This window comes from Pundamilia nyererei, unplaced genomic scaffold, assembly GCF_000239375.1.
Source record: "Pundamilia nyererei isolate P.nyererei 1_Seehausen unplaced genomic scaffold, PunNye1.0 scaffold00071, whole genome shotgun sequence".
Classification (NCBI taxonomy): Eukaryota; Metazoa; Chordata; class Actinopteri; order Cichliformes; family Cichlidae; genus Pundamilia; species Pundamilia nyererei.
In genome coordinates, this window is record NW_005187472.1 from 997551 (window position 1) to 1009902 (window position 12352).

Consider the following 12352-nt stretch of genomic DNA (forward strand, 5'->3'; position numbering starts at 1 on the left):
TGCTGAAAGAGAAGGTGTCTGTGCATGATCATTTCTGAAATTTCCTAAAACGGACAGTGCCACTTTAAGGCCAGATCGATCTGAAGAAATGCTGAGGAGAGAAAAGAGCTGAATATTAAGCTCCAATCACTTTGCTCTTCCTGAAGTGACTGAAAATGTGTAGCTTTCTCCCCTTTCTGTGATGACTTCTGACCTTTTGAAGGATTTCCTAAAGCTATAAACATTTTCATTTAGAAACTTTGTTGAATGAGATATCTTAAAAATGTGTAGCTCTGGAAAACACCCAATGGCAACTTCCAGGGCTGAAATATAAACCCGTCATCCAGTCTGTGTAGCTTCCCAGTCATCTAGGTCATGGTCATTTTAAGCATTTGCAATGAAGGTAGCTGGACTTCTTTTTGGTTCATGAAGACCTGAAGAATTGTGAAGTTTCATCTCATTTAAGAAGCATCTTCAGTTCCAGCTACAGAGTTATTAAAACCCCTTGAAGGGTTAAATGCCTGGGACTCTCCATCAGTATTTAGAACTGAAGAAGCCTCTCAGATGACACGTGAAACGTCTTCCTGAAGTCGAGCTCCCTTCATTGCAAGTGCTTAATAATAAGCAGCAGTTCCTCTAGTGTCAACTTGATGTTCGCTTGAAAGAGCGAGTCAGCCCTGATATTAAAATTCCAAACTTTAAACCACAAAGAAATATGTTTAAAAGGCTGTTTTCATCTCTAAACCTAATTGTGGCTTTTATGCCAGCTGTAAAGGTTGTAAAGTTTTATATAACTGATCTATTTAAATTAAATTAAGGCTTAAATCTCATCATTTAGGGGCATTGGCACTTTAAGGGATTGGGTGCCAACAAAGCCACTATAGATGCTGTTTACTAATTTAAAGGGCTGGCATCTGTGCAGCACTCTCAAAATACGCATAACAGCTGATCTCTGGGCTACTTTCGTATTTATGCTGTTGTTGGTTCTTTAGTTTTAACCCCTGTCACAGGGAACATAGAAGTCATCATAGATAAAGAACTTGATTATAGTGAGGGAAAGCGAGTGTTAAAAACAGTAAAATCTGTCCACTGCAACCATTTTCCCCACTGAGCTTATCTTCATGCTCCTATCTCTGCTTTTGCTGACTTTTCTGTTTAATTAACTCTTCAACAAATCAGCATTCTGCCAGTCAACGTTGGGCTTTGCACTAACTCTTGGTGAACCAAAAGCAAGCACGTCTGGACTGGGCTGGTTGCATACCCAAAATCTTTGACTCTGCCAAAGACGTGAGGAGACACAAATGTCTTAACATAAATTAGGCTTGAGTTCTAACAAAACCAAGATGGGGAGGGTGACAGTGCTAAACTTGAGTTGACAAACAGACAGGAGGCGTCATGGTGGCTTTTTTTCAGCCTATGATTTACTCGAATTTGTCTTTAAGGAATGTGTTTTACATTGCAGAGACGAGGCGACCCATTGCCACAAATCTCTTTTCCAAGATTAAACATAAAAACAGAAAAGGGACTGTCCATGTGATGATGAAGTCTGCATACTCTAGACGTCCTCCTTGAACAGATGGGAAAGTGAGTACAGCTGCAAAAGCTGTTATGAAGAGACTGGTCTGTAGAATAGAATGATACAAAGTGGGAGACTGGGCACCTGACAGCGAGTAAGTTCAGCTTCAGGAAACAGACTGGCTTCTGGAACTAGACGAGATCTGTTCCTTAGCCTCCAATGGGGAGGGCTTCCTCTTGTCAGAGCAGGATAAAGGAAGATTTTTCCAGCATGGAAGCTGAAAGAAATGCTTAGAGAAATATAGGAAACGGCAGGAGCGACTTGAAGGACGCAGGAAATGAATAGAAGATGCTGCGGGCGAAACGGGAGGGCAAAGTATTTACGGATGATGAGAAAGGCCTTGAAAGAAGACCTTCAGTAGAGTGCTGACCCTCTGCCAGACACTTTGAATAATTAATGAATGCCAAAAAGGGTTTTAGGGATTTTTTTCAAAATTTTTTTTTAATCAGGTTTCTCTGTAGGGGCCTGGAAAAGCAATGAAATGCCCTTTACCAGCCCACAGCCTATAAAGTTTAAAAGCCATGCAAATCCTGTTGACATTCAGGAGCAGTAGGTTATTAACACACCCACTTACTTTGGCCTTTAGACCAAACAGGCAAGTTGATAGGATATGTGCCGGAGTGTCGGTAGCAGTGACCAGGTGCCTCTGATCTAACTATAACCACAGTCACACATATTGGCCTCACACTTCTGTCGGAGCAAATATTGACGTCGGCTGAACCTTCACAGTTTCGAGGGATCAAAGAACTCCTCCGGATGATCGATATCCATTAACGTACAGACGCTGTAGTGTCAGAGTTGGGTCTCAAAAGGATCGTTCTGGGAATTTGTGTCATCTGAAGAATGTTAGGTTGGTGGTCTTTAGTTGTCTTGACTTGAAAATCAAAACATGCTGCAAGCCTGTTGTTACTACTCCAGCCTCCATGCCTTTATGCAAGATGCATGGTCTCATGGTAGTGCCCATTTGTGTAGTCCTTGACTATGCAGACAGAGGGATTTTGGGAGTTCTACAAATGCATGCAGTCTTCCAAAAAGCCATCACAGTTATGTATTAATCGAAAGCTGAGTTGTTGAAAAGTTGGCTCTAACGGGAAAGGAAGCCACTTACCGAAAAAAAGATTAAATGGCAATAAAACATAGATAAGAAGCCCAAAAACTTCACAGCTGCAACACATAGAAGTGGGTTAGCATATCTCTGTGTAGTACCTACTGTCATCCTGGATGTTGTCTACTTTTGGCCGTTTTCCGACACGCTCTCTGAGCTCATCTCCTTTTCCACTCTCCCTTTTCTGTCTCTCTCTGTTCGTAGTTAGCTTCTGCCTCAATCCCATTGCCTAAGATTACCTCTGATTGGGGAAAAGTGCTCCGCATGTGTGGCCCCCTTTGAAATACATCACCACTCCTAACCGTAACATCTGCGTTTATGTTACCCCAAATATTTTTTCTCTCCCTTGAGTGAGTTTGCCTCACAGTTACATTCTGGGTTTGATGCTGACCCACTTGTTGACATGTTGGGGAGTTTTGTCATCTTTATCTTTGTGTGGCTTCTTCTCACTGTCGTGACTTAGATGAAAAATCATGAACAACAAAAAGGGACGTTTAACTCTTGCTCATTGATTTACAAGAGATGTTGAGCTTTGTGTAATACCCCCACCCGCCCCTTTTGGTCCTGAGGGACCCCCTCAGCTTTGTCTATGCTTCACTGGGCGCATTGGTCCTAAACCTCCCATGGTATTCTGGTTTTCTGCGACAGGAAGTTTGGAATTCAGAAACGTAATTAGATTGCCTCATTTTACTCTACCTAATCCAGGGATACTGGCTGCTAGACTGCTGTAAAGTTAGTTTATCTACATTTTCATTGGTGACATTAGACACCATGCTCATTAAACATTTGTGTCCACTTTAGTAGAAATATTACTTTCTCTGAAGAGCTTAACCCACCTGGCCTCTTAGAAAGTTTAATACTTGTCCTTTAAACCTCTGCTTATCCCAAAGTCATGTCTATCACATGGTTTGTTTGAGTCTGGCGAATCCATGACTTTTTGCTTTTGTTACTTTATGATTAAAATGACCTTTAACCAAATATACTGGAGTCTTTGGCTTGTTTCATGGATTTTATCTTAGTTTTTGACTGTTAAGAAACACTTTGTTATATTTTTTTAGGTACCATCTTGTTTAAATAAAGTATATTCTTCACTCTTCCTCAACAACAGCTTTCTACCTTTTGTCTCCCTCTCTGGATTCTGCTTTTGTGCTAGACAATAATTTAATACAGGTGACCTCACTCAAGGAAATGCCTTAGACTTTTGAGAACAAGGAGGGTCAAAGGTGAACATTTGAGAAGTAGAACAACAATGTGGACTGGCTGTAGAGTATGCTCTTGAGTGTGTGTAGGTGTTTGAACCCGGTAATAATTAAGGCAGCTAACAGGAAGCGCACTGTGGTACCTGGGGCCACGTTTATTGCAAAACTAATCTGCAATTTTGTAATGCAGTCACCAGTGATGTACAGATTTTAACATATTAAAGCTGTACCTGCGCCAGAAAAGAAGTATAGAAACAAACATTTGTAGAGGTTTAAGCTAGAAAATTAGGTCAGTTGATCATCAGCAGTTCAGTGGATTCATGTAACGCTATTTTTGGTTTTTCTGTTTACATTAATCAGATTAAGGTACAACTATAGCCAAGTATTCCTTGTTGCTGCTGACTGGTAAATCTGTTGTGGATTTTCACCTCTGCTCTCTGATTATTAGAGGCTCATGCTTTCATTGTTGGGCTTTAGTTTGACTTCACAAACATTTTCTTTGGAGGAGATGAAAAAGAAGAAGCAGGGGAAAAAAGTGATCACTTGATTATGATTGGATTATGAAGAAAAAACAAACTCTGGTATTCTGATGTATTTCCATCTCACTACTTACCTGAACTTTAAACATTACAGTACATCTCATTTAAGAATTGTTACACCCTTGCTAATTAAAGAGACGTACATTCGAACCCTTTCTGCTCACAGTAGGAAGGTGATTGAGAGAAAAATGTCAAAGAAGATTCAAACGTTTACTGTGTTGTTTATCGACCCCGTGTTTAGTGCTGAAAGTCACCTTATATGGATATGCTTCATATCTCATGTGTGCAGTAGACTAATTGCAGGCCAAAACATTCCTTACATGTACACGTAGACTCGAATTTTCAAGCGTCTTCAGTGCCAGAGCACAACTTAGCAGCCAAGTTAAACTTCTGTAATTTTTTTAAAAAATACAGCAACAAAGCACAAACACGGTTTAAAGCCAGGAAACATGTCACCTTTTTTAATCTGATTCCAGAAATCGAGCACATTTGTTTGAGAGCCTGACATCATGATAAAGCACTCTGTGGAGATTAAGAGAAAGGGCGAGGAGCTTTCTCCTTAACGCTGGGCTTTACTTCTCCCGTTTACTAGCCGTCCACTTGCTTGATTTGTCCCAGTGAGAGTCACAGAGCTTCTTAATGCCATGATAACCTACTACTTTGGACTTGATCTAAGACCTCCTGTGGTTACCTGTGCATTCAAGAGTGAGGCCAAACAACGCTCATTGGAAGCGGCGCTGACAGCATCATGCTGCGCTGCCCGTGCATTTATCCAAAAGGGATCGGGGGAGCTTCGAGATTCTTTAATTATTTGAATTCATGCTCAGGTGGTTGGCTTGGTTTAGTGTTGCTGGTGCCATGAATAATTTTCTGCACTTTTTAGATTTTCTTTATATTTTTTGTATTTTTAGATAAGATTTAGGTTGGGAAAAGCAGAAGAAGCTCTCATCAGGAAATAATAAGATCTAATCATAAGAACAAAGTCCCCCAAAACATGTCATCCCCATTCTTCCTTCATCTGGGGTTATGGTTTTAGTTTCACTCGTCCCATCCAAGAGCGTCTGCCTCTGCCAACCCAGCACGATATGGAGCTCATGCTGTTTCCCTCAGCAGTTTCCTCCTATGGTGAACTTTGGCTGTCTTTGATTAAACCCATTTTTATCCTTCTGAATCTAAACCTTTGGCAGACACTGCTTTTTTTATTTGGAGCTTGTAGCTCTCTATGTTCCGCATGTATAATTTATTTTCATACGCTGCTATATGACAACGCTGCGAGGGAAAGTTCAGAAGGTTCAACTGTTTTCTTTAGACAAAGTTTATCTCAGGCGATTTTGAGATTTTCTGTAAAAACAAATGAAGCTGAAATCTTATCAATTGCTTAATACGGATTTGCTGTAACATTTCGAAACAGATACCTGAGTCCAAGCCAGGAAACGATACTGTAATTGTGTTACAGCAGTAATAAAGAATTTCTTTTGAGGTTGCAGACAGAAGAAAAGAGCAGCTCTTTAAAGTTGAATAAGTAAAAACAAGAATAAGCAAAGTGGGATCAACAGATTGACAATTAATGCGTTTCCTGTTACATGATTAAATTGATGAGTATCCAACATTTTCTGTTTGATAAATAAAGTTTTTGTTGTTAAATTATCTCATTATTATGAAAAAAATATCACAGCCACCGATTATAGTTTGTTTTGCATCTATAATATCATTTTAGATGTCATCTGCAGCTCTTTCTAACTGATTTCAATGTAAAAATGCAAATGTGCAATGTGATTGGATTGAACCTGGTAAAGCCCTTGTGTGGTTTATAATGAACCTCATCAAGGTTAAAACATCAAGGTTATAACATAAGAGAGCTGACAGACCTATTGTGTTGCCGATATGGGGTTAATCACACACACTAATGTTAATTTGATATGATGTTCCAAAACCATTTTAACATGCTAACATTTGCTAACTGGCAATAAACAAACTTATAGAACAGCTGTGATCTGAAATTAGATCTGACTGTAGCAGAGTGTCTAAGGGATCAGTGAAGATGGTTAAACTCCAGTGTGATGCCAATACTCTGGCCACTGTAGGAACTAGTGGGTTGTGTTATGGCGGTCTGCACCTGGTGCATGTGTTTTACCACACTATCTTGCCCTACAACACGTTTTTCTTTTCTTTTTTTTAAGGTTGGAATAGGTGGAGAAAAAGTACCTAATCTAAATTACGTACTCCTGAGTGACACTGAATAACTGCTAGGCTGGTTGCTGATTGGTCAAACTTGAATCAAATACCTTTACAAAAAAATTATTATAATTTTTTAAAATTCAGCAACCTAGTGGAAGCAAGAGGAAGAATAGTACGCTGCTCCTCTTAAAGAAAGCTATCAGCAATGTAAAATTAGATGTAGAAACTAAAAACAGATAACACGGCAGCACCTCCCTGCATACTTTCTGTCTACTTGCACCATCAGTACTGACGTCATGGTTGAAGCTGTTGCAGAAATATTTCATTACCGCGTGTGTCTATTCGTTTCTACATTGCAATAGAGACAGATGCTAAAAGGGTTAATTAGGGTGCATGCGTCCTAACTAGCTCCTAACCCCCCCCCCAAAAAAGAAAGAAAATAGTTCATACAACCTTGGACCTGACTTTTATTCTTGCACTTGATATGGGTTGAATCTAATGAGCACGTCTATTTACACACTTACTCTGGAAAAGTGTTGACCTAACTGCAGTTTAAAATCCAGGATCGTGCTTTGATCTCAAAGGATAAACTTGAAACTTTGGCAAACATTTGTCCACGGACTCACAGCTGTGACTTTCTTCACTAAAGTTGCCTTAGACTCATGTGGTAACTTCCAGCAACACTTTCACCTCATCTTCGGTCCAACCACAGAAATCTCTATCTACCTGTGCAGTGTTTTCCGAAAACAAACCAGCCTTCTCGATCCTGTTTGCATAAAGAACACACACATGCATGTTGTCTGTGAAAAGGGAGGTTAATATGTATTTAGTGGGTTGCAGATAGAGATTATTTCTGAAAATGGAGGTTAAATGGATGTAGACTAAGCCTCGAGGGCCGGTGTCCTGCAGGTTTTAGATGTATCCTTGATTCATCACAGCTGATTTAAATGGCTACATTGAACTAAAATGAACTAATCATTTGATCCAGGTGTTTAGACCCAGGGTGATATCTAAAACCTGCACGACACCGGCCCTCGAGGCCTGCCGTTGGCCGAGCCTGTCATAGGGGATTGTCAATGAAGAACCTTGAGATACTGGTTGGTGTGGTGTTCTGCGTTAAAATTCAGGACCTAACATAAAAAGTCACAGATTGTGTCTTTGTTGTGTTTCGGTAGGAGGGCTGACCACCTCTATTGTTCCCCTACCTTTCTCCATTGCTTCCTATGCTACTCACAAAGTTGAATGAGTACCAGATTGTGACAACTTAGAAAAGATGACTGCTGTGCGTTATTCTAATGCTCTGTGAAAAAGAAGGGATTTTTCCCCCCCCTCTCTTTACTTCTGGATGACTGAGTAATTTCCTCCTTGAGATCCACCTCACTGAAATGAAATGCCTGTAGAGTCAGAGGAAGTAAAGTGGAGGAAAGAGAGACTGGACTGGAATGCCTGGGGTGCATTTTTTCCCCCCTAAATGAAAAGCAGGTGACTGTTCATTGTAAGACTATTTGGTTAGTGGGAACCAGAGAGCGGAAGGAAAGCTTTGGGGGAGCTCTCTTCTTTCTGGTATTTAGCTGTGAATTGTTGCTCACTGCACTTGTTCTGTAGTGGGCTGCTGACAATTAGGGGATTCAGAGAAACTCCCTTCTTCAACTGCTGAATGTATTGTAACATGCCAGTCAGAGCAAGGCAGTTAATTGGAGCCAGGCTTGTTTTGTGTGCTCTCACTTTCTCCTCGAGAGTTGACCAAGAAGTCATTACAAAGCTATCTGGATGAGCTTTGTGGAAATATTTTGTAAAGTTACTGTTCTGTCATTAGCCTATGAAAATATCAACAATGCGCTGGTGGTAACAGAAAATTAAGCCTCTGGTTGGCATGCAGCTTGAGGCTGGAAGTGTTTTTCTGTCTGACTGAAGCTGAATAATAGTCATAACAAATTAGTTTTGTTGAGGTTCAGTTAAAGACAGAATAACACTGCTACAAACAAGGCCCGTGCACATAATTGCTAATTGGCATCGCATGTGAAAGGAGTCAAAGGCTAAACAGAAATGTGAGAATCAGCTGAAAATGGTGTTGTAGGAGTTTGAAAGGAAGAACACTCACTGTTGTTGTGTAAGCTCATGTTTCTCATTCTCCTAACTTCATCCTTACTGTTTTGTGCATGCTAATAGGTTAGATGCATCTGCATTAATTCAGTTGATTGCCTGTTTATTTTGAAAATATCCCTTAAAAATTGCCCAGAAGTTAAAATGTTCTTTTTTTTTGTCTTTTTTTGTCTAAACAGCAGCCTAAAAGTATTCAGCTTTGTTTGCTAGATATAAACAGTAATCAGCTAATTTTGACATTCATAAGACTAGAAATTGTGAACTTATTGCTGTTGTTATTTTTTTATACAAAAACTTACAAGGCAAATCCGATAGACCTTTTGGTGGCAGTACCACAAAGAGTTGCAGGATGGGCGACGCAGTCGTAATACTTGATGCCTGACGTATTTTGTATGCAAAACAATATCTGGATAATCTAGAGCTGTTTTAGATACAAGTCATGCTGAAAGACGAGGTATAAATTGAGCTGTTTTGACACCGTTGCCAAAGGCGTGTGTATGTTTGCACAGGGGTGGCCAAACTTTTGCATGCAACTGTCAACTCTGCCTTTAAGAATCACAAAGTCTTCAGTGTTATATTGTGTTGGATCATTTAAAGACATGTTAAGCTCTTCTTTATTTTCTATCAAATCTACTGTTACCATGGAGAATGTTCATATTAAATAATAATGAGGTCAGAGTAGATGCAACTAATCCCTGGGAGACTAAGCACAGGCCTTGTTAGGCAAAATGCTCTGTTTCAGGCAATTTTTTTTTCTACTTTTGCATCACAGCTTGAGTTGAGCCCCTCCCACCTACTCTTCAAGCTGTTTGCAAGTGGCAGCCAATCCAGAGAAAGTGGACTTAAAACTAGATAAACTAATATGGCTCGTTTCAAACTGAGGGCCTCCACCAAAGCCCGGTGTGGGATAAATGAGGATTATTTTCAACTGTGACTCTAGCAGAGCTACTCGAGTCCATGATTACATAAGTCCTAGAGATGTTACAGCTGTAGCATTGACATATTTGAACAGGTTTATACAGGCCGTTAAGCATCAGATTACTGGTAACATTAGCAGTCTTGCCTCATTAGTTCAAAGACAGCAATTATCTGTATCTTTCATCACTGGTTAAGACGGAGCATTACAAAGTTTAGCACCACTTTACAGGTAGCATTTGCATCTTTCAGTAACTTGTCCTTTGATTTCTCAACTGAAGTTTAAGTGCTGTTTAAATTATTCGGGGGGGTTTGGCAAAGCTGGAATTTTTTAATGACCCCCACTTTAAACCCACTGTTATAGTCATGCCTCATTCTGATAGGCTGTACAGTTTAGGTACCATTGAAAATGATCTAATATACTTTGTGAAGCTTGTAAAGTTTCCAAGGAGAGAGACTCTGTTTGTTTGTTTTTTTATTATCCCCCCCCCCCCCAACTATTTGAGTTGTTTATAGTCACATGATATCATGAGTTTAGATGGAAAGAGAATAGAGGTTAAGATTGTTTTGGACTTTTAGCTGGTGATGGGGAAAGACTTGAATCGATGAAGGTAGTGCGTGGAGGAAAGAGGTCAGGTCGTGGGGAAGAGGAGATAGGTTAGAGGTCAGTTGTCCTTTGCCAGCTGAAATGAAGAATAGCAGCCTTTTGTGAAAGGGGACCGTCCTCTGGAGGATGGGAGGGGGGGTCGTCACAAAAGTAGAAAAAGCTTTTGAGAAATCTTTCAGAAATTCTGTTTGCAGTCATCTGAAATTAGTTTTGCTTGCACACTCATTGAGTCAGTGAGCATTACATGTGTATACACAAAAACACAGATGGAGACATGCAGTGATCACTCCAATGCATCTTGTTAAAATGTCTATCCATGCATATGGTGTCCCATATGAGAGACTGTAGTGGGCTAGCTGGCTCATTAACCCAGCTGACTGCAGAGGTCTCGGTTAGTCTTCTGGCCTCAGCGGGAAGAACAATAGTGTTCGATTGGTGGGGGTCAATAATGAAGCACTATACTGTGTGTATGTGTGTATATGCTATTCAGCGCCTCCATTCACGCTGTAGGAAATCGACACAGAAGGGGAGGACGGACGGCTGGTGCTTGTCCGTCTCTTCTGTTGTGGCGGCTTCTTTCTCACCTCTTCTCACTACAGCTGAAAAATCACAAAACACTTACTTTTTTTCTGCATGAAACCTGGTGAAAAGTTCTATTTTCTTATCAATATGAAGACAAAATGTCTTTGTTTTTTTTTTGTTTGGTTGGGTTCTTTTTGGTCATGGGGAGTGGTGTCATTGTTAGTTTCTAGGACCAGTTTAAGTGGAGAATAAGCAATTACTGTGGACTGTTCCAGCAACACTTGTTAGGTCAGGAATTTCAGGGTAAGATAGTAGGGCAATAGTAGTAGCTACATCTTTTGTTTCTTGACATTTTAAATTCGGATGCTGTGCCAGCAAATGGTAGTTTTGGAGAAATGTTACACCCCAGCCGTCTAGCCAGCTGTAACTGATGTAACAGATGTAACTTTTTTCCTCTAACACACATAAATTGAATTGTGGTGCACCATATTAATTGCCAGTATCATTGTGTGAATGGGGTCATCTCAGATTCTCTAACTTTTAATTTTTTATCCTCATTTTTTAATGTAATTTTTGTCATGTGATGGCACTTTTCTCTGCTGATTGAGCATTAGCCTACTTATCTTTAGGTGACATCTAGCTAGTTTACTCCTATCTTCTTACTCTTAGCCTTGTTATTTTGTTTTCCATGGATGCCTGGATGCTACACTTGACTATGAGCACGTTATCAGGATTATAAAAATATTTTACTCTTTAACTGTCAGTGGTATGTCTGTTTCTTTGTCTTGTTTTTAGGGACAGTGAACATTTGAACCTGGAACTGACTGATATGAAATTAAACTTAAGAAATACATTTTGTTTTTAACTCCCATTGACTGTGATAATGCCTCGTGTGGCCTTCTAGTACAACACTAGCTAATTGTTTTCTTTTACTGACTTGTCAACAAGTCCTGATGATTTTACTGGTGTGCTGAAATAACCATTTTAGCCATATCACACTGAAAGCAAAATTCATAATTACTAAAAAATGGGGCTTTTGTCAGAAAACTACTGTTAGATGCACATGGATTTGAAAAATTTGTATCAGATATTGTAAAGACAGTTTAAAAATAAACTTTACTTTGCTCACACATTCCCACTTCATGTCTTTGATCCTTTAATATTTTGTGTTGTGTGTATGGTATACAGGTTTTTTTTTTATTGTCTGTTTATTATTAAAAGGAACCAAATTTTGTTTGCAATTCTATTTTTTATTTTTTTTAATATATTTTGTTTTTAAACTTACTTTACTTTTACAGCTTTTACAGCTGACAGACTGAATTGAGCAGTACGGCCAAGTGTCAGAGGCGTTTGTACCCATACAAACATGGTTCTGTGTGTATATGAGGTAATGCATCAAATGCCAGTGTAATCAGAGGGGAAATCAGTGTGTGTACATACGCAGGTCTCTGCATGAGTCACATGTGGGAAGCAGTCGAGGGAATAGTTTTGAATTCTAAACTTGAGGAGAAAAACAGCCTCTTGGTTACCTTATTCAGCTGGAATGTCTGTCGCCAAGCAGAGTCTGGAAGGGTTTATCTCCATACTATAACATTACCTAATACATGCTGAAGCTGTATGAACAGTATG

General features: G+C 39.7%; 1 protein-coding gene across 13 annotated transcripts in view; it reads left to right on the forward strand.

Annotated features, from left to right (window-relative positions):
- tns1b (tensin 1b) overlaps positions 1 to 12352 on the forward strand; it is a 185866-nt gene that overhangs the window by 40127 nt on the left and 133387 nt on the right. The gene's annotated exons all lie outside the window — the stretch shown is intronic.